General features: G+C 47.8%; 1 protein-coding gene across 2 annotated transcripts in view; it reads left to right on the top strand.

Moving 5' to 3' along the window:
- Window positions 1-1,517: 1,517 nt before the first annotated feature.
- The window catches only part of LOC144124599 (uncharacterized), a 135,031-nt gene continuing 109,357 nt past the window's right edge, over window positions 1,518-27,191 (top strand). For both annotated transcript variants that reach the window (XM_077657383.1, XM_077657384.1), the window contains exon 1: window positions 1,518-1,858. The gene's annotated coding sequence lies outside the window, so the exon portion shown is untranslated. The remainder of the gene's footprint in view (window positions 1,859-27,191) is intronic.

Below are 27,191 nucleotides of genomic sequence, written 5' to 3'. Positions count from 1 at the left end.
ACTTCGTTTTTAAGTACGCACAATAACCTCGTGGCTAGTAGCTGCTACGAGAAAAGCACGATTTGTTGGTCGTTTATCTCATGACCCCTTTAAAATTATCCGAAGCTCTCTACTACGGCGTCCCAAATAGTCTGAGTCGCTTAGCGACGTAAATCCCATTAACGATAAACCAAACCTGCTCAACCAAGTAACCGCCGTAAGCGAACGCTAGCAGACGACGCAAGACGAGACGTGGAGCATCCTGGTCAACAGAGGCACGTAAGACGGAGCAATGCTTGAAAATAATATTAATTGGTTTTTGGGGGAAAGGAAATGGCGCAGTATCTGTCTCATATATCGTTGGACACCTGAACCGCGCCGTAAGGGAAGGAATAAAGGAGAGAGTGAAAGAAGAAAGGAAGAAAGAGGTGCCGTAGTGGAGGGCTCCGGAATAATTTCGACCACCTGGGGATCTTTAACGTGCACTGACCATCGCACAGCACACGGGCGCCTTAGCGTTTTTCCTCCATAAAAACGCAGCCGCCGTGGTCGGGTTCGAACCCGGGAACTCCGGATCAGTATGCTTGAAAACGCATAACTCATTTAGTTACCCAACGGCAACACTGTATAGGCTTCCATATCTTATTTTCACCTTTGAGTGCAACTCCTACTGAGTGTAACTCCTCTTCAAGCCACCGCGATGGCTCAGTGGTTGCGGTGCTTGGCTGCTGACCCGAAAGACGCGGGTTTGATTCCGGCCGTGGCGGTCGCATTTCGATGGATGCGAAGTGCTAAGAGCCCGTGTACTGTGCCACGTCAGTGCACGTTAAAGAACACCAGGTGGTTGAAATTATCCGCATTCTCGACTACGGCGTTCCTGAGTCGCTTTTGAACAAACACCATAAACCAAATCATACGGACGCACTAATAAATAATATAGACCTCCCCTGTTACTTTTTACTTGCAGGTTAGTGTTGTTCTTTTTTAATCACCCCGCTCCCCTATGTAATGTTTCTACCCTGAGGGTGGTAATAATAAATAAAATAAATAATTTTTGATAGCTCAAGGTTTTTTAGCTTTCGCCACTTGGTCACCACGGCCGAGGATAGACCTTGCGTGTATGTTCGGTGATCTCCTCATAAATGTTACCGATTTTTTTTTTTAGTATGCTCACTGTCGTTCCATTCATCATCGTATCCGCTTTCTTAATGGCAATGTGTGCTTCAAATCTATCCAAGACGGACGACCTAGAGTTGCCTTGTGTTCCCCTCAATCTCCCGTTTGTGTGGCTTCCGCCGATATCGCATGCGCGATGTTGGGCTGAAGAGCGCTCTCCCGCGCGGAGCCATTAGGAGCCATGGATGATGCAATCCGCACCTTCTTTCCCTCCTCTTGCCTCTTCTCCCACTTGTGTTACAGCCGGCGCCGGAGCCGTAGCGTCACGGGACGGTACGGCGCCACTCTCTTTGCCAGCGCAACCGCAGAATCAAACGCAGTTTCGCTCGAGTTGACCCTACTAGATGGCGCGCAGACACCGCAGTGGAGAATTTTCCCGTTGAGCGCGTGACATTTCACACCGCGGAGTTGTAAAGCGTTAGCAGCGAATTGTCGGCTAAGGTTCTGGAAATAATTTCCACCTTATCTACATTGTGACCACAACGGGGTGCCTGTAGGCTGACAGACAGGGCGTGTGAAGTGAGTAGCTTGGTCTGCTTGGTGTAACAGCGTGCTCGTCCAGCCTGACAGCTCAGGCGTCCTGGTGTCAAAATAACGAGCTACCTGCCACCTCTCGGCGTACGCACGGTGCACGTCTATTGTGACGGAACCACACTAGGCGCGAAGTTTCGCTCGTCGGTCCAACGCCTGCCTTCAAGCAGTGGTAAGTTCGGAGTATTTTCTTCCATGTCGCCTTGAATTTCAGAAATACTCTGCACCCGCATGGCTACATTCATTTGCGCGCTATTCAGTACGGATGTGCTGTACAGGCGCCCTTTTGTTTGTTTACTGCGCGCTAAGGCGCCGACGTGATGTCACCGGCTGTACGCCTTCGCAGCTTGTGCATTGCTGTGTTCCAAAATAGGCTTCGAATTCGTATCGCCCGCAGCGTCAGTTCAATACGAGTTCGCTAATTCGTTTCAGTTCGTGGCGGTGGTGTATCTATGGGGGGCCATGCGCAAAGCAGTGCGTGTGGCCCACGTTAGTGTTGCAATAAGCGGGCGCCCTCCACTACGACATCCCCTCGCAGCACGCGGTGTCACTTGGGCGCATAAAATGCATTGATCAAAGCCGGATGTACTGTTACTCGCGTATCACCGAGACAATAGTGTCGGAGTTGCAAGCTGGAGCTGAGGCGTCGCTTGCTGCGTCGGGTGAGGGCATGTGTGGTATGTCGCGCTAAGGATTAACTGTGCAATGGCCGCCCCGCGGCGCGTTCAGCTTGAAAACTTTCGCGTGCGAGCGTGGCGCATGAGCCTTTAAACCTCTTCGGTCGTAACAAGCAACGCTTCGAAACCGGAGGTGCGCCGTTCCAGCGATGGCTTCGCAGAGTATAGTGGCCGAGTTGTTGGCGTGCTGTGGTTGCCATTTCCCTCCGCGCGAAATCTCGCGTTCCTTCCCCGCAACTTGCGCCTCCGGGGGCGACACAGTCCGCCTGCCGAGGTTACGTCACGTTTCCCGTGGTAACCGCGCTGGCTGCACTGGCTTGGGGCACGCTACGCGCATCAGCTGTGCTTTGTTACGCACCGCTGGCATCTGCGGGCTCGGTGACTTTGTCAGCCTTTAGGTGCTTTGGTTCCGTACGCCTGTCCGTAGTTTTGATAACTAGGGTTGCCTTGAAACGCGGTATACTCTGGTGTCACCAGGGAGGAGGCGCGGATCGAGCCTGTTCCAGCCAGGCGCAGCGTTGCTTGTGCAGTAACGGTGAAGGTAAAGACACATCTGGAAGCCGTCGCCTCGCCAGCCTCGCGCTCATGTCTTCAACTGCGACAGGAAAACTAGCGAGATGGAGGAGAAATAGAGCCCTGGAAAGCTCCTTTCTGTAATCGGTGCGTGTTCGCTCCTGAAGGCGGCACTTCTTTCGATAATGACTCCGGTGCTCCGAGCTCCGTGCTGAAGGATGACGATGCGAGTTGGTCTCAAGCGATTCCATTCGTACAACTATCTACGATGTTGCTAAGTGTTAGAAGGTATTGCGACGCTTCCTTCTGGGATTCCTGATCGTCACTTCACCTGAGGCCACAGTATGCATTAGTCTGTGTTCTTTTAAATAAGTAAACGATGGACGGCTGTACTGACATCTGCTGTGTGACCCATGTCGTTTTTTGCCCTTTCGTGGCTCCTATTTTCACGGGTGCTTTGCTGGACCGCTCAAAACGGCGTTGCCATTGCTTGTACTACGTAGCAACGCGGAGTCATAGAGCCCCCTGAATGTCTCGGACATTTAGAATATCTTGAAGGCCAGGAAGCGCTTTCAAAGTAAGATTATGAAATTGGGCTGAAACACAGGTAAGACTGTTCAGAACTGCGAGTGGTATTGAGTGGCAGCAGCAACGTGAAAGGCACGATAGAGAGGTAAGGACCGCTCACCGCTTTCCTGATACCCAGCAATCGTGTAGTTTATTCGCGCTGTACCACTGTTGGCACGGCCGCGAACAGTGAGTAATACGTTTCACTGTGCAGTGTTTTACGAGTTTGGGCTGGTTTAAATCAGCCTGAACGTGGCCTGCTTGGAATGTACCATGAATATCCACTTATTCCTCCCGGACGAACGTCGCATATTGTTCTTAGTCAAGTTGGCACTCGTGTCGGCTCTGAATGCCCAACAAACTTAGAAACTTTGGGCCGCTTTTTTTCCTTTCCATCAGCTTTGTCACGTGGTTTCTGCTTACTTTATATTTTTTGTTGCCCTGAAGCGCTTAATGTTTCGATGGAACGGGCTTCCTGTTCTATTTAATTACGTTTCTTTTTGTGGGAGGCCTTCGATGAAGGTTTGCTGTGCGGAGGTTGCATCGTTCGCACGAAATGACGTCATAGTCACATGACCTGTGTGGCGTAGCTGCGGCGAAGTCCGTCGGTCTTGACGCCCAAAAAGTGTCGGTCAGTCAGAATTCTTCTTTGTCATGCATTCCCGAGGTTATCCCGCTGTCGTTGTGAGGTGAACACGAGCCCGAACTTGTCCTATTGGCGCCTCGTTTTCTTTTGATAAAAACAAATTATATCAATTAAAGATGTGAGTGAAAACAGGAGCTGCCTTGGTATCCTATCGAGATATTAATATAGTTCGAAAAGGGATGGAGGGCTTTGTCTCCTTTAGACAGTTCATTTCGTATTTCTATATTTAGGCGCCTAATACTTGGAACTGAGATATATCATGTGCCCGCCTGTCAACACCAATGAATGCACGCAACTGACCCCCTGCTTCATGTGTCTATCATCTCTTGAACGACGTTGTCAGCGCTGTCGTGCCTGATTAGATAATGCCCGCATTCATTATTTGAGTGGCGTTGCCAGTTATTTTTTATATTTTATGGGCTGTAATGAATAGTGGGCACAGCCGATATCAGTCAATTCTGCATAGGAAAATTATTCCGCATTCTTATTGACTTTGTCCACGGGTGTCCATGGGCCCATGTTTTCTTTGGAGGGAAAGAAAGCATGAAGCGAGGAAGCTGTTGGCCGCGAGTTCGACCAGAGTCGCCACCTTGCGGCGGAGTGGCAAACCCTCCTTAGTGTTGGTGCCCAATCGCGTCGCCTAATGACCAGCAATAATTCGATTATCCACCTCTGGCAGCCCGCGGTGTGCCAGAGCGCGAAGCCAGGCGCTCGATTTTCTCGGGCTGCTTTCCGTTGGCTGCCCAAAACACGTTCGTTGTTCTCCGGCTGGCCGGTTTCGGCCTCACAGCGGGCAGCTAAACTTGCCAGGACGATTTTGCGCTGGCAGCACTCGGGCAACTAGCAGACGACGGAAAGGTGCTATGGTAGCCGGAAGTGCCATTTTTGACATGGGCCGCGGTTACTTCGTGCGGTGTTTTGTTCGATCCCTAGCGCCACGAAGGCGCTTGTTTCGAGTAGACGACGGTGCATATCGCCAGCGTGGCAAGCGGGACGCATTTGGCTGTAGTTCTCGCTGTTTATTTATTTTTTTTTTTACGTGCGTGTATGTGGCCGTACTTGGATCGTCTCACCACCTCGCAAGCGCGAATGCTCGCTTCGCATTACGATCGCACAGTTGTGACGCACGTGCGCTCGGCTCGTGTTTAAAGGCTTTCACGAGAGCGGCCGCAGATTCCAGCTCCGAATACGCGCTCAGACGCGTATGTGCATGTGCTGAACCTCTTTGGCGAGGTGTTAGTTGAGCGCCATAAGAGAGCGTGATCTTCACTGCGTTCCGCGCAGTGGAAAGGCAGGTGTGCTTTGAGAAATGCTTAATTGATTGAAACATCTTTAATTATTAAAAGCCCTCACGACCACAGTGCTCTAGGCATCTGTGCGGTAATATATGTGGCCACACAGTTGTCACGTATGGCAACCGAGGCGAGGGCTGTTTCGGTCGTCGCCAACTGTCGTACAGCTTCATGCTCGGGCCTTCTGCCACAAATGCAAAAAATACGCATGCATCACCTCGCGCTTGACTCATTAAAGAGAATAATTTCCCAGCGCGGTTCATCATGCAACACACGCGGTACGTGAGGCGCCGACATGCAAGACCGGATTGTAGCGCCTTTCGTTCGAGTGCGAGCCCTCTACGGCAAAGCTGCAGGCAGATACGATACGCAGCTAAATTCGTACAGTGCACCCGCTTGCCCTAGATGAACGTTCAACCAGCTGATATGCTCTTTGGTCCAGACCTTGATAGTGGCATGAATACGAAGGCGCTCCATTTGTTTCGGAAGAATGAACTGATACTGAACCTTTTTTTTTTGCTATACCTGTTTCACTGATAACCCCAAAATTATGTTGGTTAAATTGCCATAAAAATATGAATTACTTATAAATTGCGCGTGAGTTCGGACAGGCTTGTGCAAACTTGCGCAAGCCTAGCCGGACTCTTGCGCAGTTATTTGCAGTGCATTCTTAACGACTAATTCGTAGCTTGCACTTGCACGCAATAAAAATGATTTGCAGAAACTCATAAATTTAGGTGCGGGTTAACATCACTTTCATAATGCCAAATTCACATTCATTTTCAACGAGTGAGAACTCGCGTTTAGAGTCATTCGCGCCGCGTCGCACGATTAACTTTACCAACATTGGCTGCAAAAATCTTCGCCTCGGAATCTACGCCGGCTGCCGATCAACACTAGAGAACCGCCGGTGCCGCCGCCTGTAGGTCGATGTCGCGTCGAATATATATTGGCCGTCTAGCATCAGACATCATATTACGTGGAATTAGGAGAACCTCTCATGGGCACGTCACAAGCACCGCGCGTTGTACCTAGGGCCGCCTGCAAGGCATTACGGGCTCGCGCCAACTGACCTTTCCAAGAAGCGTGGTCGTCGCCATATTTCTCCCAGGACTGTTGCGAGCAGGGAGCGTTTTCTGCACCTGTTCGCAACAGTTCACATGTTGTTTTGACGTGTGTGCACTCGATGGAAATGTCTATAGACAGAGTCCGTTCTAGCTGGACGCTACATGGGAACCTGTATGCGAATCTGCTTTAAAACAGGCTAGATCGCCACTTGCCCTAAACACACACACAACCAGTGTTGTAGGCGTTACCGAAAAAAAAAGTAACTAAATACGTTACTCGTTACGCTAAGAAAAAAGGAACGCGTTACCGCCCTACGTTACCTATTAAGAAAAGTAACGCGTTACCGTTACCGTCACCGAAAAAAAGTACCGCACGTTACTTTGCCGTTACTTCATGGCTATAAATTTCAATTTGTGCGTCTTCGCGGGAAGAACTCAAGATAACAATTTTATAAAGCCTGTATTTCACATAAAACTTCTAGCCCAAACAACCATTTTACGCGATATTTTGCACAAATGTGCAGGTGCATGCTTAGCAATGTTATAGTGGCCTAAAGTTGCCTGTAGAGTTACATGTGTTGGATTCTTACTCTGTGGCACATGATGAAGCCATCTTCTGAATGTGGTATTAAACACTAAATGGCACTTCATCAATTCTAACTTCACAAAGAAAACATCGCTGAACTAATTCTGAAAAAGGTGGTGTTTCAAAATGCTCGGCCTGCTTCCACTTTAAAGAATTGTGTGTGTGAGTTTTTTGGGAAGGGGAGATAGGCGAAGGCGAGTGTGTGAATGCATGTTCGTGCACGTGTTTCGTGCTTTATGGCTGTTGTGTCTATTCTTTTTAGTTGGGTGCGTCGTGAAGGGCAGGTTTTTTCTGGCATGCATGCGAGCCGCAACAAAGGTCGTCGAGAGCACCTGTTTGTTTATTTGCAACATCATTTTAGGTATTCTGCGCTTTTTTTTGATAAAAAGGGAACGGAGTGGGTGACAACTGGAACAAAAAGTAACTAGTAACGTGACACCTCACGTTGCCGAAAAATGTTAATGTAAGTACGTTACCCGTTACAGGTCCCAAATTGTAACGAGTACGTTACTAAGTTACCGAAAAAAGTAACGCGTTACCGGTAACGCCGTTACTTGTAACGCGTTACCGCCAACACTGCACACAACATACGTACGTTCGTAGATAACTGGATGGACGTTATGAGCGTCCCCTTTGAAACGGGGAGGTGGCAGGTGCCACTATGCTCGGTATTTTTTAATTATATTTCTATAAGGTACCTGTCAGATTTACAGGTGCTATTAGAATTGTAGACACTTTTCTAGAGCGCTCCATTGAAGTGCTTCGTAGTACTACGTGGGACAAAAGTTTCCGGGATGAGAGTTCTAGGAAAAAGTTTATTGCAGTGAGTTGCAATAAACGTTTTTCCTAGAACTCTCGTCCCGGAAACTTTTGTCTCACGTAGTGCATTAGCGATGCCTTTTACTAGTCTCCGGGTACGAGACAATTTGTCTGTGAGCGTGCGCGGAGTGCGCTGCCTTGTTTCACATCCGACTGGCCGTCTTTTGCGGGCGGCGAACAAAAGTGCTCCGTTTTCTTTCGCGACATCGGACAAGCAACCGAACCTTACGTCTGCGACGTGAGTTCATGACAGTTTACCGTAGGCGTACGTGGTTAGGATTAGCTTGAGTTTTAGATAGAGGCGTTAACAATTAACGCTCAATAGTAAACTCCGGGCAGCTTACGGCAGATACGGTAAGGGACGCTTTAAATAGATAAGTTAACAGTTGACGGCTAACACTCAACTGAGTAAATTCATGACAGTTGACCGTATACGTTTCATCAGGGTTAGGATAATTTATATTAGCTTTATGGTTGGGTTTGGCGTTAACAGGAGCCTTAACAATTAAAGGTTGTGTTAAAAGACTGCAAGGCTTCAGTGCGGTGAGCTCTTGTCGTTTCGAATGCGAAACGACAAATCGGCGTACCTCATGCATGTACAGAGACAAGCTGTCTCAAGCCAAGAGCCTAACACTATGTTAGCGAGCTTCACTGTCACTTGCACGTCCTCGTTTCCTCCTCTCTGCGATAGGGGCAGCGGGCGCCTTTCTTTGTTCGAAAGTCGGGACGCCAGTTTTCGGCCCTGTGCTTGCTCAGCCCCGAAGCCGGCTGTCCGATTTCAGCGGGACGGCATGGACCCGGAGCACCTTCCGGACAGTTGGTATACAGCCGACCCCATGTGTCACGATATCGTTCGTTGTATCCGAGGTTCGTAGTAAGTCAGGTGGACTTCACTTTGTGCAGCCAAAAATACGAAGTCAGACAAAATCGGCATATCTACATAGTATTTGCAAAGTTTTTCGCCGCCCGGTTTCTCTGGCGCTCCTTCTTCATCTTCGTCCCACTTGACATGGCGCATGCGCGCCGCGCCGCCGGCAGCAACAGCTGCTCCGAACCACGTGACCAACGGCGCCGCCACGGAGCTCAAGTGGTGCCACGCTGAAGGGTCGAAAAGATGGCACAATGTAGCTATCGCTACAAAAAAAAAAAGTCCTTTGTATCTGTTCCAGTAGATCAGATCCTATCCGGGAGCTTTCCAAGCTCTCCCTCGCTTTCACGTGCCCCTCGCCGATATTTTTACGTCCAGTATGATGGTTTATAGGACGCATTATAACTAATCAATGCTGAAGCGTTCTGAGCAACTTGTGGTAGGCCAGCCTCCTCGTGATTAATAATAATAATAATAATAATAATAATAATAATAATAATAATAATAATAATAATAATTGGCTTTTTGGGGGAAAGGAAATGGCGCAGTATCTGTCTCATATATCGTTGGACACCTGAACCGCGCCGTAAGGGAAGGGATAAAGGAGGGAGTGAAAGAAGAAAGGAAGAATAGGTGCCGTAGTCGAGGGCTCCGGAATAATTTCGACCACTTGGGGATCTTTAATGTGCACTGGCATCGCACAGCACACGGGCGCCTTAGCGTTTTTCCTCCATAAAAACGCAGCCGCCGCGGTCGGGTTCGAACCCGGGAACTCCGGATCAGTAGTCGAGCGCCCTAACCACTGAGCCACCGCGGCGGGGCATGATTGTCATCATCAGATTTCCGCCAGCAGGGGAGGGCGCGTACAGCCTTTACCAAAAATAACCAGACTGCATGGTTGCTCCTCATTCGAATAATAAAGCCCTTACGGCGTACCTAAAGAACAAAAAGTTCTCGGAAGGTGAGGACAAGGGTTCTCCTTACCATACATATTTAGAGCTTGCATAATAGCTTCAATATACGACTGCGAAGCAAACCACGCAGCCTAGTTACTTTTGACAAAGGCTGTACGTTCACGTGCACTGTGTTCTGCACGTGTGCCTGGCTCGCGCGCGAGTGCGCGAGTGCGCGTGTGCGTGCATGCGTGTGTGTGTGTGTGTTGCTAACCTGGACGCCATTATTGGCAACTATAGTGTGTCCGAACCGGGCGTTGAGCGGGAGGCAGTGAGTGAGCGAATATGCGAGCGTTCACAACTTAGACCAGCAGACGTGTGAGCATGAATACATAGTTGTTAATAAGTTTTCTTTGGAAATATTGCCGCGAATCTTTGTAGTGTTTGTTCATTGTTCAAACCTGCCGGCACGCTGGTTTATCGCTTTGTTTGCGATGCAAGACACGGCCAGATTTATCTCGATTGATCGTGTCCAGGCGGAGCCGATGCTACCTTGTTCCAGAGTGTTGTGATAACTTTGGACGCTTTATCTCGAAACTTCGCAGTCAGGTTTAAATTGAGTACGGCCGACAGCGGCGGGCATTCTGTTCGACGACCGCCGAGCACGCTTGTCGTTTCGCCGCCGCCAAGTGATCCAGTCCATTGTGGGTGCAAGTCAGCCCAAATAAACAGTTTTGTTTAGACGCCATTTTCGCTTTTTTTTCTGCTCTCCGGACTGCGGTCACCACGTCGTGAGAGTATACTCATCGCGTTCGTACTCGTGTAATGCCGATTAATTTGTGAGCGACAATACGTAGGTGTCGCTGATGATCACGCGACTCGAGCCGTCTGGGCAAGTGTGGGTACATCCTGAAAAAAACAAAAAAAACCGAACTGCAGTGGATTACAGAAAGACCCGAAACGGCTGAAGGAGAGAGTTGTGGAGAAAAAAAGAAGGAACGCACGCTATGTGCAGAAAGAACGGCTGGCTGCATTGAATTGGCTCGAAAATCGTTACTCCGTTCACGCGTCACTCGCACACGGGACTATTCTCGAAAAATACAGATTCTTGGTGTCAAAGGGGCAGGTTTAGGGGATGAGGTGTAAAGCGTCAGTGGCGCCTATCTTCTCCCGCTACTTGGACGAAAACGAAGCGTGCGAACAGGCGCACATAAACGGATGGGTTCCCTCTGCTTATTTCTGCTTTCTTTTGTTCTGCTTTGCGTATTCTCGAGAGCGGCCCACGCGTAGCGTGTAGTACCAGAGCTGCCTGGAGCTTCGGCGCCATCGCCTTCCCCCCGCGGTATGCAAAACAAACGCCGGCTCGTGGATAAGTTTATGTATGCGTGTGATCCAGATAAAATAGACAATCTATTAAAAAGCAGCCTATGGCTGGTCAACTTCCGGTCCCCTTAGCGGCGCACGGCTCTGGCCGCGCCCACACTCAACGCGTGCTGTTAGTCGGCGCGTTTATCGAATTTTTCATGCATGAAGAGGGCGCCTTGTTAACGATCTACGCGTTGTTTGTTGCAATCGATTTGCTGCTGACACTCGCCTTCTTGCGAGATCACGACAGTCGCTTTCAGCCAGCTGATCAGAAATTTGTTGCATGAGAACAGCCACCGCACCCACGTCACGAATGCTTATTTTTATTGCGCAAGTAGTGTCTGGTATGCGCAACCATTTTTGATTCATGCCTGGTTGTGCCTTAAAGGGGCTCTTAACGGCTCTTAAGATGTTAAGGCCGCCGTGATGGTGTCGAGGTAGTGCATCCGCCGGGCGTGCAAGTTGACCGCGGCTCGAATCCAAATGCGGCGCAATTATTCACCAGGCGAAAAAAAAAATTGTCGTGTCGATGCAATTGCGTAACCAGGCCTGGGGTGTGGCCTGATCTCAGTGACCAGAGTGGACAAAGCTCCCCTCACCAGAACAGGATGTGGCCACCCTGGTGCACTTATCATCGTCATCAGCCTGACTGCGCCCACTGCAGGAATACGGCCCCTCCCTTAGCTCTCCGTTAACCCTGTCCTGTACCAGCTGAGGCCACCTTATCACCCCAAACTTCTTATTTTCATCCGCCCACCTAACTTTCTGCCGCTCCCTGCTACGCTTCCCTTCCCTTGGAGTCCAGTCTGTTACCCGATTACCTCGCCTTCACATCACATGCGCTACCCAAGCCCATTTCTTCATCTTGATTTCGACTAGGATGTCATTAACCTGTCTCTGACCCACTCTGACCTTTTCCTGTCTCTTAACCTTACACCTATCATATTTCTTTCCATAGCTCGCTGCGCTGTCCTTAAGTTGAACCCTTTTCGTTAGCCTCCAAGTTTCTGCCTCATAGGTGAGCACCGGCAAAATACACTTGTTATATACTTTTCTCTTGAGGGATGTTGGTGAACTGCCATTTATGATCTTAGAGAACCTGTCAAATGCGCTCCGCCCCTTTCTTATTCTTCAACTTGTTTCACTCTCTTGATACGGATTTACGGTCACCACCTGCCCTAACTAGACGTATTCCCTTACCTCCTCCAGCACTTTGCTACCAATGGTCTGCAGTTCCCTTCCGATACTCTTCAACATTATTTTTGTTTTCCGCATACTAAATTTTCGACCCACGGTACTGATCTGCCTTTCTAACTCATTGATTATGCTTTGCAATTCACCTTCTGAGTGCTTAGCCAGGCAATGGACGTTTTTAGCATACCAGAGACGTACTACCGGAGACGTATACCGGTTTACAGGACCGCTCCAGCGCATGCGCAGTGGCATTCTTGGTTTGAGGGGGAGCCACTGCGCGTGCGCAGCCGGCGTTCGGTAAGCCGGTACACTTCTCCGGTAGTACATCTACGGTATGGAAAAACATCTGATGTCATCAGAAAATCTCAGGTCTATAAAGTATGCTCAATTAACTCTGAACTCCAACTGTTCCTAATCCCTGGTGTAGTAGTTGAACACAATCTCCTATATGAGTACGACAATTAACCAACGGCCCTCAGTCCCCAGCGCCTGCGGAGCAAGTGACCAAGGCGGCGGTCAGACCTGTGACATAGCGGAGAGTGCTCAGATTCTCTGGCTCCGGGCAGCCCGCCGTTAGAAACTGAACCTGATAACGTTTGACGTTGTCAGGTTCAGAGCTACAAAGAGGTACAAACTGAAACTGGTACAAGCCTACGCGCATTCATCCAGCCACGATGACCATATCGTCGAAAGCTTCAATCGGCAGTGGGCAAAGTAAAAGCACATTGCACTGCACTGATGGGCGACTTCAATGCCAAGGTAGAGAAGAAGCAGGCTAGAAGACCATGCAATGGGCGACTATTGCATAGGCTTTAGGATTAGCAGGGGAGAGTTATTAGTAGAGTTCGCAGAGAGGAATGCTTTACGGATCATTAATACCTCCTTCCGCAAACAGGAGAAAAGAAAGTGGACGTGGAAAAGCACCATTGGCGACACTAAAAATGAATTAGGCTTCATGCTGTGCGCTCACCCTGGCATCGTGCAGGATTTTAGGTCCTCCGAAAGTAGCGATGTAGCAGCCATAGGATGGCGAGGTGTGGAATTAGTCTAGACTTAAGCATGGAACGTAGGAAATTAGTGAGGAAGAAGCCCTTCAGCGAATTCTCCCCAAGTGGGAAAGTAGAGGAATTCAGGAACTCGCTGCAGAACAGAAATTCGGCTTTAACTGAGGAAGACGACCCTAGTGTTCAAGCATTGAACGATAATCTCATAGCTATACGGAGTGGGCAGTTCGTGTAAGTGGGCGGTAGGATGGTTAGACAAGATGCCGGCAAGCTCTCTCGTGAAAGCAAGAAAACCCCTAACCCTGCAGACAGAATAGAACTGGCAGAGCTGCCAAAGCTTATCAATAAGTGCAAGGTAACCGGCATAAGGAAGTTTAATATGGAGAGAATCGAGCATGGTCTAAAGAACGGAGGTAGCCTAGAAACGGGTCAGGAGGAAACTAGGCATAGGCAAAACTCAATGTATGCATTAAGAGAAAAGGAGAGCAGTGTTTTTAGCAATATGGATAAGACAGTTGAATTAGCCGAAGAGTTCTGTACAGAAATCTATACAGTAGCCACTGTAATGAGCATGTTAATAGACAGTAGTGCACGCAATTAGACTTCCCGCCAGTAGGAAAAAGGCAGTAAAGAAAGCCTTAGGAGCAGTGCAAAGGGGAAAAGCAGCTGGTGAAGATCTGGTAACATCTGATCTCTGATCTGTTGAAAGACGGTGCGGAGATTTCGCTAAAAAAACTAGCCACCCTGTATGCGCAGTGCCTTATGACCTCGAGCGTACCGGAATCTTGGCAGAACGCTAACGTGATATTAATCCATAAGGAAGGGGGCGTCAGGGATTTGAAAATTTCTAGGCCGGGTCAGCTTACTGTCCGTTGCCTACAAGGTATTTACCAAGGTAATCGCAAATAGAATCGGGACAACTTTAGGCTTAAATCAACAAAATTACCAGGCAGGCTTTCGTAAAGGCTAGTCGATAATATACCAAATTCATACTATCAGTCAGTTGATACAAAATTGCCCAGAATGTAACTAACATATCTGTAGCCTTATGTATAGGCCTTATGTATACTATATATCCTGATATATAGCCTCTATATATAGCCTTCATAGGTAACTAGAAAGCATAGGACTGAGTTGAAACATCAGCAGTCATGCATTCGTTACGGACTCAGGGTGTAGAAGAGCCTTGTGCAAATGTACTGCAAGGTATCCATAACGGCTACAGAGCCACCATATTCCGCCGTAAGGACCGCACTAACATACCACTTATGAACGTTGTCAGGCAGGGAGACGCGATGTCTTCAATTCACCGTCTGTATACAGGAGGTATTCATAGACCTGGATTGGGAATAGTTTTGGATAAGAGTTACTGGAGAAGACTTCTGTAATCTGCAATTCGTTGACGACCAGGGCTGGGTACGATCATGAATAACAAAAACCGCAAAAAGAGACGGGACACAGTCAGGTAACAACAGAGTGCGGTACTGACAACTGAATATTTATTGAAACAACACCGTGGCTTATATAGATCAGCTGCACGTGTAATCTGGCAAACAATTGCAAAGTGATGCTGGAGAAAGAAAAAATATCATGGCGAAAATAACGACAAATGACAAACGGCAATTTAGTGGGAAAACAGACTGCAAGTATTTAGCGGCATGAAAGATTCGAATGTTTCATAAATATTTGAATGTTTCATAACTGGCTCGTTTATAAGATCCCGCTCAGCTCTGGTTGATTTAATATTGGACAATCTGGTCGGTGCTTAATTAGCGTCCGCCTACAAGAGCAGGCGCGTTCCCCGAGTAGGCCCGGAGGGCCATGCCTGCCCGTTCACTGTCGCAGTGGCAAGGGCTGCGACAGGAGTGGTTGTAAGAGACAGCCGAGGCAGTTACAATCCTGTTTCCACAGCCGGATGAATGTTTTAGCGTGCTTTCGGTGTCTATTTTCGAAATAAGAATTACGGTTTCTTTCTATGTGACTAGGCTTTTTTTCTGTTTTTTTTTTGCCTATGCTGATTGTATCACCTTTGCCTTGGTTCATTTTCATGCCTTGCACGTGCTGAATGCTGTCATTTTTGTCTTGGGGTTGTTTTCGCATGCCTTGGCCCTTACTTTGTGATTGTTTGCCAGATATTACGTGCGAATGATCCATATAAGCCACGGTGTTCCTTCAATAATTAATGATTCAGTTGTTAGTACCGCCCCGTGGTGTCGCCTGCCTGTGCCCCGTCTATTTTTTGCGATTTTTGTTCTTTATAATGTTCCACCAACCGTCCTGTATTATGCCCTCTAGGGTACGATACTTGAAAAATGTATCTTCGATACCAATACCCGATGCCGTCAAATATTGTATTTTCGATACCGATACAAGATACAGAACAAAAACTAATTTCCGACAGAGGTACTCGATACTCGATCGTCGGTACTTCGATACCCCACTGAAATCGCTAATATTAATAAAGATCGCAATACAATTGGCTAAGTGAAGAAATTTTTCCGCGGTTTCTGGAATTTGTAATGTATTTGATATAGCTGTGGCCAAGTGTTGAGCATCCGCCTCGCATGCGGGAGGTGCGGGGTTCGATCCCCAGTGCCACCGGGTACCCACCGCTGGTACAATGGGTACAAGCTTTCCCTTGGCCTGGTGTTCGGCTTATTTAAGGTGAAATGCTTTGGAAATGTGTCTTTGACCCCACCTTGAGAAGTCGAAAATACCTTGTGCCAATGGCGCTCTTTGGCCATTGATGCCCTTGCGCCAAAATCCAATCGAATCCAATTTGATATAGCGCACTGTATATGAAAGGATTTAAGCGAATCCGGCCGCACGGATTTCATTAGGCTGCTATGTCGGCGCAGCTGGTTTCGCTAAAAGTTTTGCATTGGAATGAAGCCGTGGTGATGTCGAGACGGTCACTTCCATAAGCACCCTAGCGAAATCTTTTTTAAGCTGATGCCCTTTATGCGAACCGTTCCTTTACTTTTTTTTTAAAGAAATAATAGCGCAAAAATACCCACTCACGAAAACGCCGAGAAAAACATGCGACACGCGCTATCATTGTCTTAGCCTTGTATCTGTCGATGTTTTCGTGTTTTCGTGAGTGCGTTTTTTTTTCAGCTCTTATTTCTTCCAATAAATGTTATGCACCATTTCACCCATCTGCAAGTTTGGTTAAGCACTTCACTACATACAAATAAACTTGAAACTGTTTCTGATGCTGTTCGTTTGTTACTGCAGTATTTACCGGCTGCCCCACCCAATACAGCAGCAAATATCCGTGGTGTGGAGAAAAACCCACGTTAATGCACATAACGTGGGTGTGTCAGAAAAACAAGGATCTAGCTGCAATAAACAAAAACCCGAGTGCGGAACAGTGGGAGGGGATGCTCTCCAGCGAGGACCCGGCCGTCCAGCGCGGATTGGTGCGGAGAGCCTACCTGGCGGCATACCTCAGTGGAGCCCTGGACCAGGGGCCCCAACCCTGTTAAGACGGGCTGCAATAACTCATCGGAAGATGAAGAAGGCAGCCCGCGACCGCTAATAACACATTTTAATATCAAATATAAATAAAGTTTTTCCTCCTCCTCCTCCCTGTGCTGAAAGGTGGCAGCTCTGTGCGCTTGGGAAATCTGAGCAGTTATTTCCCCAGCACTGTTTAACAGACGTTTGAAGTTGAACACTCCTCTTTAAAGACTACAAGGAAAACAACATAGAATAAATGGGCTAAAAATTTTTATATGGGAAAACATGTATTGCTGATGTCTGTTATTAATGTTTTTTTTTTAAATAAGTGTAGTAAGCAACAGTATTCCTTCAAACCACCGCTTTGAGGCAGTGCTGCTAGCGAAGAAAATAAAAAAAGAGAATATCTGTAGGAGCACACGAGTTTTTTGCCTTGCTGTATTTTATGCAGGTGCTTGTTATTAACGGTTAATAGTGAAGCATAGTCTCGTCGGCTGGTGGATCCTCGAGGTATACTGTACTTCAGAAACAGGTTTCACTAGCCCCTTTTGAGAAAAATGGCTTGTAGCATTGCTCCTCCAAACAAAAGCAATACGTCAGTTGGTGGATTTGACGCTGCAGGCGCTGATGATCCCATCGACCTGCGTGGGGAAGAGTGCATGACCTTTATCGTGTTTACAAAGTAAGCGCCAAATGTTCTGTCTGGTCCTGAGCATGGAGGCCAAAGTCTTCCTTTTCTGTTGGCAGCAACCACCACTTGAAATAGGGATGAAGGGGTGTTGTTCCTACCATAACGATGAGCTTGTTTCCTCGTCCTTTCTGTAACGGAGTGTTCAGAAGCGAAACATATGTGTCGTCTTTCCGCCAAGAAACGGACGTAGGAAGAAAGACGACTGACCGAGCCCACGGCATTGGCATCGTCAATTGCTAACTATTCCATTTTTTCAGTGCTCTGCCGCCTGATCGAGCTGCGCCGGCTCAAAGTCTGACTGACAGCAGCCTTAAAAATCTGCGGCCCACTTTTCTTTTTTGAGTATCGAGTATTGTTAAAATACATGATACACTAAAAATGTATTACTGATGCCGATATTCCGATGCTTTCATTTTTGGCAAGCGATACCTAATACCGATACACAAAATGTATCGAAAAATAGTATCGAAGATACATTTATCTTTGATGCTTACCATCCCTGCTGATTACAATGCCTTTCTAAGTCACTCAGGGGATGAATTGCAAAGCATAATCAATGACTGAGGCAGGTAAAGCAAGATAGAGGGTCTGAAAATTAATATTCAAATAACTACGGTCTCGGAAGGGAACAGCAATTCACGATTCGCAGCAAGGGGCTGGAGGGGTAAGGGAATTCGTCTATACCTTGAGTAGGTACTGACCGCAGATCCAGATCATCAGACTGAAATAACTAGAACAAGAATGGCCTGGAGCGCATTTGGCAGGTACTCTGAAATCATGAATGGCAGTTTACCAATATCACGGTAATAGAAATCCCCGTAGTAGAAAAGTATAAAACAGCTGTACCTTCCCGGTACTCACCTATGGGGCAGAAACGTGGAGGTTGACGAGAAGGGTTCAGCTTAAATTGACAACGCAGCGAACTATGGAAAGGAAAATTATAGGTATAACGTTAAGAGACCGGGAGAGAGCAGAGTGGGTGAGGGAACAAACGCGGGCTAATGGCATTCTAGTCGAAATCAAGAGGAAGAAATGGGCTTGGGCAGGGCATGTAGTGCGAAGGCAAAGTAACCGCTGGTCCTTACGCGCGCGGACCATCCGCGATCCCGTCCGCTCGTCTGAACTCAGCTTTAACAGACTGGATTCCAAGGGAAGTGAAGCGTAGCAGGGAGCGGCAGAAAGTCAGGTGGGCGGATGAAATAAGAAATTTGGGGGATATAGAGTGGCCTCAGCTGGTACTGGACAGGGTTAACAGAGATATGGGATAGGCCTTTGCCTTTGAGTGGGTGTAGTCAGGCTGATGATGATGATGATGATGATGCCTGGGATCAGGGACGTGTCCAAGGGGGTGTACGAGGGCCCCTCCCCCGAAATTGCGCCCTCCCAGCAGTTTTCTTGTTAGGCATGAGCCCCCCCGCCCCCGCCCCCTCCCCCGCCCCCGCCCCCTCCCCCCCCCCCCCCCCACGGGCTTCGCCCTAAATAACTGCCTAGGGCTCTTCCAGAAAAAAATGTCGCCACACATCAGGAATATCCTCCAGCAAGAATTTTTTAATGCTTTTTGGAGAAGCTGAGTTATCTGCAGTTAAATTTTTAATTTCAGCGTTTCTGCGCCTTTTCCTCTCCTCTCGTCACTTTTCTCGTGCTGAAAGGTCGGCTCCTCCGCCGGCCCCACAGCCGAAGCCCGCGCGGGAATGACTCGGGGGAGAGGAGGAGTGGGGGGGGGGGGGGCGGAGTTTCCTTACCCGTCGGAGTGGCGCAGCTGAGTGGCCGCTGCGGTGGTAGCTGCGTGACGTCTGAAAGTATCTTTGCGGGATTGTGGGTTCTCTTCTGCTTATAAAAGTGAATTTTCGGATCAGGTGTTCATGACTACAGAACGTAGTGATTGAGCGAGTTTATTTGCTCTCTTCAGCAAGTGTTCCAGGGTCCTTTAAGGCGGACAAAAAAAAATCGGACACTTATGCTTCGCCTTAAATGTAAGACGCGATAGCGTTAATGGGTCCCTTCAGCTGCCTGGCCCTCTGGTCCTCTCTGCATATCACGTCAGAAACACTGACACTGTTTTTTTTCTTTTACTTTTTGTTTGATATAATATACAAGGCCTGTCTTTAACCAAGTCCAACGGACGTTGCTCTGTGGTCGAAGGGTAGCGCGCCCGGCTCACTACCCAAGAGGCAGCTAGCTGTTCGCGTCCCGACTCCACCATTCTTCTTTTCAGCGCAATTGCTTCCCGATCGAAAAAATGGCTGTGGTTTAGCTCTGGTTAAACCTGGAGTGACGCGATAGCTACAGCTGGCCGAGTGGAACTCGCTGAGTCGAAATTGCAAAGTCAGTCTCTCGCTCCGTTTCGCTGGGCGTTAATTCCGTCTTCATCTTTGTTCCCTGGATGTGGATTCACTAACCCCCCCCCCCCCCCCCCCCCCGTCGGTTTTGCGGGCCGCTGCTCCGCACCACGTGACCAACCACGCGGCGGCGCCGCTACGCTGAAGGCTCGAGATGCTAGCGTGATGTAGCTATCGATACAAAACACGACACATTTTTCGCACGTCACAGTAGATATTGCATAGTATTTATGGCTAAGCACTTGTAGTAAAAACAATTTTTTGCAGTAACAACATAATTTCCCTTAATATTGTATTGTCCCTTGTGGCAACGACAGATCTACAAAAAATAATACAATACTACAGAAAAATCTGTTGCGACAAAACGGAAAAATGTTTGGTCCTATTTTGGGCACGAGTCTGTCGTTCGTTTCGAATGGGTTTTCTTCAGAGCATACCCAGCAATTCTGGTCAAAAGCATTTTTGAGCGAGAAACCGTTTATGAACGCAATTTTTTTCATATAATATAAGATTTTATTATAATAACTACTATATCCGCAGATCACCCGACGAGAGTCTTGTATTTTTTTTTTCTATGGACGTCTTTGCTGTCGTCAAAAGCGTTCACCATTGATTTCCTGTGGCAGTCTTAACTGTTCGATGGTATCGATGGAAACACTTTTAAAGAAAGATTCTTGTACATATAAGAAAAATAGACCATTACTTTCAATATTTTTATTAAAGTGTCCTAAAATTTTCTAATTTTCAAAATTTTTGCCCGCGAGAATGCTGGACATGGATGGTGGAATGACGTCACGACCCTCTAGACCCATGAGGTATTGTGTAGTGACGTCATCACTGTTGTATTCTATGTTCCTTGTGGACATTGTTACTTCATCATCTATGTCGACCAGTCTATGAATTTCCGGGTGGAGAACGGCGGGTTTTTGGTGTGGCAACTATACATGCGATCGCATTAAAGGGAATGCGAGTAGCGGGTGGGAGCAAATCACACCGCTCAAGCCAAACCACCCTGGAACGGAGAGACGATGACACTCTATAGCCCATAAACGACGTAACACACGAGCTAACCTGATGGGTTACGTTTTATTGTGTCTCCCAAGAGCGATGCATGGCAAAATGTTTCGAAAGGTAATTAAATTATCGTAATAATGACTTTCCCAAAATTGCCAGAATGTAATTGAGTTACATTGCTAATTACTGCTCACAAAAGTAACGGCTTTACATTAGAATTAAACGCGAAAATAATGCAATTACTTTAAATTGCTTTCTGGTTTTCATGCGTACAAAGAACTAATTTGGTCGCAGCTATTGTAAGAATTCCAGGCGTTTTAATTTACTGTACCTCAGGAGCAACTGAACATTAAAGTGGGTGTCGAAAATAATTTTGTCCCGCGAAGAAGAAAGGGTTATGCTCAGGCGCTAAAAGACCTGGCTAGTGCCCAAACGGTACGCCTTGCATGCGGGGCATTTCACGTCTACTCTCGGTGACGAGGCAGACTACAACTTTACACTTGGAACACCGTCAACCCTTTATGCAGTACTTTTTGTGAATCTTAGTCGTAGCGCTCAGGTTATCCCGAACCTGGGCTCCAGTCTTTGGGCTGAGGAAAGGCTGGAGCCTTGAAGTCGGGAAAACAAAAACCAGCGGGTTTAGTGGCACTTTTGCAGACTTATTTACATGCGAATAAGTTTGAAGGTTAAAGGGTCGATAGATAAAAGTTCATAGCGACGAGCGACTGTATGAGCCTTCTTCACAGGGCCCAGAGCTCTCCATGCTCACCCGGCGCCGTCCTTTGATGCCCTCAGGTCCAGCCCATCAATCAGGCTGTGGCCAAACAAACACCGGGCACATCCCTCCCCAGACGAGAGCAAATCAAAGCAGCACAGCACTGCAGCAGAAGAGATGAAACACGATCTGGCAAAGTAGTATTCTAGCATGCAGTAAAGCTCGTTGCCCGAGTCAGACCATGGGAACGTGCGAGGAGTTAGAAGTTGAACTTGGAGGTTAGCAGTTGAAAGTGGGGCCGGCTTTCTGTGCTCGAAAACACATGGGGCTCGTGCGACGCCACGGGCGTCAACTGAAAGCAACGGCAAGCTGTCCACTTCTTAGCCGCTTCCTAACGGATACGGGTAATGGCTTAATGGCCCTGTTCAGTTGTTCTCCCGCACGGCCACCCTTTGTTACGTCGCCGTTCCATCACCACCATGCGAAGCGTCGGGAGATCCCGCAGGCTCCTTATCAGTGCGGCACCGTTCTTTCGGATCTTCGGCTGGTCAGAAGTAGCCTCGCCAGCTGTATACTCATAACAATCCTGCATAAAAATCCTGTGTTCAAAAGCAAGAAAAGCGCACCCATTTTCAGTGTCGTCTTCTGTAATCATTTTGCGGCCGCGTCAGGGCGTCATGTCCGACTCCATGCATCTCATCAACGCCTGCAAAGCGCCGTAAAACCTTAAACTCGCATATATTTATGGTTTTTCGTCGCTATCAACTGTTCGTGGTTATTGCTTTCTACACACTTCTTGCCGCTGACGTTTGTTTCAAGCAGTAGGCGAATGAACGCGGCAGTCTCATCCTGGGTAGGAATTATAAAATAAATAACGCACTCTAATTGTGTACAGTCGTACACACACCTACCTGGAGCGCTCGGATGGTGGCAACATAGAGTACACTTGTGTCATTTACGAGTGATCGGCTGTACTAATACGAAGGCCAACTATGTCGTGTCTTCACTCGATGTAGTCTATAGGCTTGGACAAGCACCATTCTTGGTACTTTCTTTTTTGTTAGTCGGGCGCGATGGTTTGTGAGCGTCATAGCTACCCTTGGAGTGATTGTTAATGCCGTTAGTGAAGATTCTCTCGGTTAGGCCCGAACATCCCTATTTATGGCATTTTTTCCTTGCCTCAGCTTGTAAGTACCAATAGTTTTGAAAAAAAAAATTAATCAAATGTCGGCTCTTCAAGTGCCCTGAAATCCCAAAAAAACTTCCCTTTTCGCTGCATTTCATTCCTAAATTCCCTGAAAAAGAGAAACCTTCGAATGGAACGTCGCTGGATCCTTGTGTCGACAAAGAACCTCCTTTTTAAAATTCCACCAAGCAGTATAAAATCTGAGAAGTTATTGACTTATGAAATTCGGTGGTTTCTACAAACGGTATAAATTTTTCACTCACATTTTTCTTGTGAGCACAGGCTTGGGAGAGCTTGAATAACGGTATACATTGACACGAGGTGGCAAGCCAAGGAACAGGACGACATGGTGAACGATGAAGTGGCCTCAGTACAGAGAATTGTTTCCTCGGCCAGGGTGTCAGATATGTAAACGCGAGGACATTGAGGCCGACATTCATCACTTACTGTGGGACTGTCCAGCTCTGAAGCCTACAAGGATCCGGCACCTGATGGTAGCAGGTCTTTCACCAAGCAACCCTGCTTCATACATTGCCTGGACGCAGGGACCGTACCATCGTTCTCTACTGGACTTCATCAAATCAGCTAACCTTTTTTCATTCATTTAATCTCTACTACATAATTCATCACACCTTCACCCATGACTGATGCCCTAGGCAATAAATTTCGCTTTAAAAAATACGATTTTTTTTATTGGGTGCGGGCCGCCTAGCGCGAGTGCTCCGTACTGCACCACTTCCCACTTCTTCGTCTTCTTCGTAACATTACCAGGGCCACGCGATCGTCCCGATCGATTGCTTGAATTTGAAGGGTGAGGTGACGATGAGCATGACCAGAAAGGACAGAAGAAGATGGAAGGCTTGCCACCAAGACAAATGAGATGATCTGATGAACGGTTGCCTCCGGAGCTTCAGGTCCAGCGGTCGGTCGCCCAGAGCCGAAGGTCAAGGTTTATGGACCCGCCGGCCAGCTTGGGCGGGGGTGCCGTCTGGGTTCGTGTCACCATTTGGTCATAACGCGTCTGGTCCTAGTCGTCGTATTTTGTGGTCGGGGCGGGGGAAGCGGCAGGTCGGTTCTCTGGTCAAGCCGAGCTGCGGTTGAGCCGGGCGGCGGAGTCCAGGTCCCCTTTGCCGACGACCAATGCGAGCAGAAGGCGGCGTCGCTCCAGGGACCAGGATGACGATGTTGCCCAGCACCTCACACCAAATGATACGAGGTGGCAAGCCAAGGAACAGGTCGACATGATAAGTGATGAAATATGATTTTTTAACGGGTGTGGGCCCAGCGCGAGCGCTATCATTTGGTGGAGGTGCAGAGTAACAATATTCTGTACACTGTGATTACTATTGGTAAAAGAGCCTCTGTCAGTCGGAATGCTCTCTCTGCATCGCTACCCTCCCTCGCTTAATTTGAGGAAATGAAATGTTTGTTTAAAAAATAGTTTTTAAGATTGGTCAGGTAGGTCACAATGTACAGGGGTCTGTCTGTCCACGAAAGATCCATTTACATGTCAAGTCGACATTTTTAATTTGGACTAAAAAAATAAAGTGCACCCGAAAGAATATATGCGAGCTTACTTTTTCAAGCAAAAAAAGTTTCCTTTTCCGAAATAAAATCACAACGCCAACTCAGTCGATGGCCGGGTTTCCACAATTCGCGAAACCTAAAATTAGCACCGCTATAAAAAGAAACAGTTTGCACCTTCAGATGTCCGGATATTTTTCTCTCGACACTACGTACAGCCTATTGAGGCGACGGGTAGGATTTTTGTCTCCCGCCATGGGTGTTGCGTAATAAAAAAAGGTGAACGGAACGTATTGAAAAACGTTCAAATAAATATCTCTCCAAATTTTAAATCTGGAAACCTTTCACTTTGAAATATTAATGTGTGTTCTGTTGGCAATATCCATACTTATTTTGGCGGGTTCCCTTAAGTTTCAAAATGCACTCGATTGCGAACAAGGCACGCGTTGTGTCAAATTTTGAAAGTTATTTATAAAAAAAAAAATACCCCATTCAATTGCTTTCTAACTATAAGAAATGATGCTTCAGAACATGTCCAAATAGGTGCTGAAAATATATCGAATAATTTATATATTTTTAGACTTACAGAGTAGTGAATGTGACCCTGTCAGCGGGATTTCTACAGCCAGTAGAGCGGCGGGTTAGGAGGGTCGGGGTCCAACCTGCAACGACCAAGTAGTCAGCGAATAGTAAAGTACTGTGAATTAACCTTGTGATTGGAAGTTTTTAATAAAATTTACTGCTAGAAAGATTCATTGTTCTTTAATTACCTTCCCCTGGGCTTCGCGCTCATTTGCTAAAACTGCCGCGCTCTCTCATCAAAACAAGGCTCGCTTCTTATGAGTATGCGCCACTTGCGTCAAGCCATATAACCAGAGGTGGTAAGCTGAGATATCCTCGGCTCTTATCGAGCAGTCGAGATGCTGTCGACAAAGCGACGGGCGAAGCCTTGAACTTCGCACTTGAGCGAACGTGGTTCGTCTGGGAGAGGCGCGTATAGTGGCTCAAAAGGTTTCCCCTTCTGCCGTTTCTCTTTGGCAGCGCGAAGGGATGAGTAGCGAAGCAGTTGGCTCTGAGAATACGAGCATTGCTTTCATGCGAGTTCTCCGGCCGTAGTCAGTTAGTTGCCCGTGAGTGCCGTGAGCACAGCCGGCTACGGCTCACCAGCGACTCACGCGTTTTAAGGTGAAAGCCTTTCTCGGCTCATGAGTGGCGTGGACGGGAGCTGTCAATCACAGGTTGTATGGCAATTGAAATAAAATTTAAAAGTTGATTAACCAACAGGTGATAAGTAACTTATATGAAATGATAGTAGTGGTAGTTAGCAAATAGGCAGTAAAAATAGCGATAGATAGTGTTAATGATAACTACTGATAATACGAGTTCATGCTAGAGACAGATAGTGATAGTGATAATGATAGCTACCGATAGTGATACTGCTAGGGATAGTGCTAGAGATAGTGATAGTGATGGTACTGACAGTTTTATTTTTATTTATTTATTTATGAATACTGCGATCTTGTACACAAGATCATAGCAGGTGGGAACATTGTGTCAATATACAGAATTACAAATAAAACAGAATTGCACATAGAAATTCAACAAGAAAATACAGCTACAAGGTCTATTAACAACAATCAATGCAAATGCTCTTGAAATGAATGTAAGGATGTCTGCCTGACAACATCATCCGTGAGGTTATTCCAATCAGGGATGGTCCTTGGAAAAAAGGAATATTTAAAACAGTTAACTCGCGAATTTAATGGTATTATGGAAAGAGAATGGCGATTTCTAGTTTGGTACCCCGAGGAATAAGTAAAGATATTGGAAGTGTCAACTTTGAAATTATTATCAATTAATTGATAAAAAAACTTTAAGCGACATATGCGATTTCTGTTAGGAATAGAGGGTAAACCGCTTTTTTTGAGGAGGTCACTGACTGATGCTCGCCCGTAAGTGTTATATATAAACCTTACTGCTTTCTTTTGGATTCTTTCAAGTTTATTTATGTTTACCTTTGTAAAAGGGTCCCAGATAATTACGGCATATTATAAGATTGGTCTAATAATAGTGTTGTAGGCAAGGAGGCGTGTACCAGGGGTTGCTAACTTAAGCGAGCGTCGTAAGAAAAAAAAGCTTTCGGAGAGCGTTTGATGAAACATAGTCGACATGCTTGGTCCAAGAGAGGTTATCAGAGATCCATAGACGTATGTGACGTTCCCACCTGTCGGGGGTCAGTCACAGAATCTACGGGTCCTGCTGAAGCGAGGAGAAATGAGCCAACAAGGCGGTAACCCGGCAAAACTATTTATTCTTCTCTGCCTGAAGGCGAAACTGGTGGTCCGCTCACCGCTGGCTTTCAGGAGCCTCTGGTTGTAGGTCCGGCAGATCGGGGCTCCACTCCAATCGTCTCGCGTCGGCGGGCCGCGGCTGCTTCGGCTCTCTCGTGGTCTGCCTCTCTTCCCGGCGTCTCTCGGCTGGCGGTGCTGTGACGGGTCGAGGCCATAGGACTCTTGGGCGTTTCGGCTGGCGGTCAGTTTGCTACGGACGCTGAGGTCCGGTTTCGCTGACTATAGACCAGCGCGACATCTTGCGTCCGTTCGCCTCGCCCGTCTCTGCTCGACTTCTTTCCTTTGTCTCCCTGCCCCCGCCGCGTCTCTCCGGAGATTCCCTTTCTCTCTCTCTCTCTCTCTCTCTCTCCCTCTCCCTCTCTGGGTAATCTTCGCCCAACGGTTTTTCGTCGTCGCTGCTCACACAGCCTACCAAGGGCACCCGCCAAACTTCTAGGAATCCGCGGCTGTTACGACGGGAAGGCTGATGGCCTCGTTGGGGATGGGTCGAAGGGGATCAGGTGTCCCTCGGAGAGCGACGCGTCTCTGCTGTCAGTCCGTCTGGTACCAGCCGCCGACCTCCTCCGCCACCTCGAGCCATTACGCAGCCCGGTGTTACGTCTCGCCTACCTACGACGCGCGGTATAGCCGGCGCGGATGCAACGGACGCCGCGGCTTCGTTCATCGCCGCCGCGACGCCTCCCGCCAAGCGCGTCCAGGCATGTTTCAGTGCCACGTGTCGTCGTGCGTGCG

This window comes from Amblyomma americanum, chromosome 3 (genome assembly GCF_052857255.1).
Source record: "Amblyomma americanum isolate KBUSLIRL-KWMA chromosome 3, ASM5285725v1, whole genome shotgun sequence".
In the NCBI taxonomy this organism is placed as follows: Eukaryota; Metazoa; Arthropoda; class Arachnida; order Ixodida; family Ixodidae; genus Amblyomma; species Amblyomma americanum.
The sequence above is the reverse complement of the archived record's forward strand: the minus strand, read 5'-3'. Positions and strand labels throughout refer to the sequence as shown.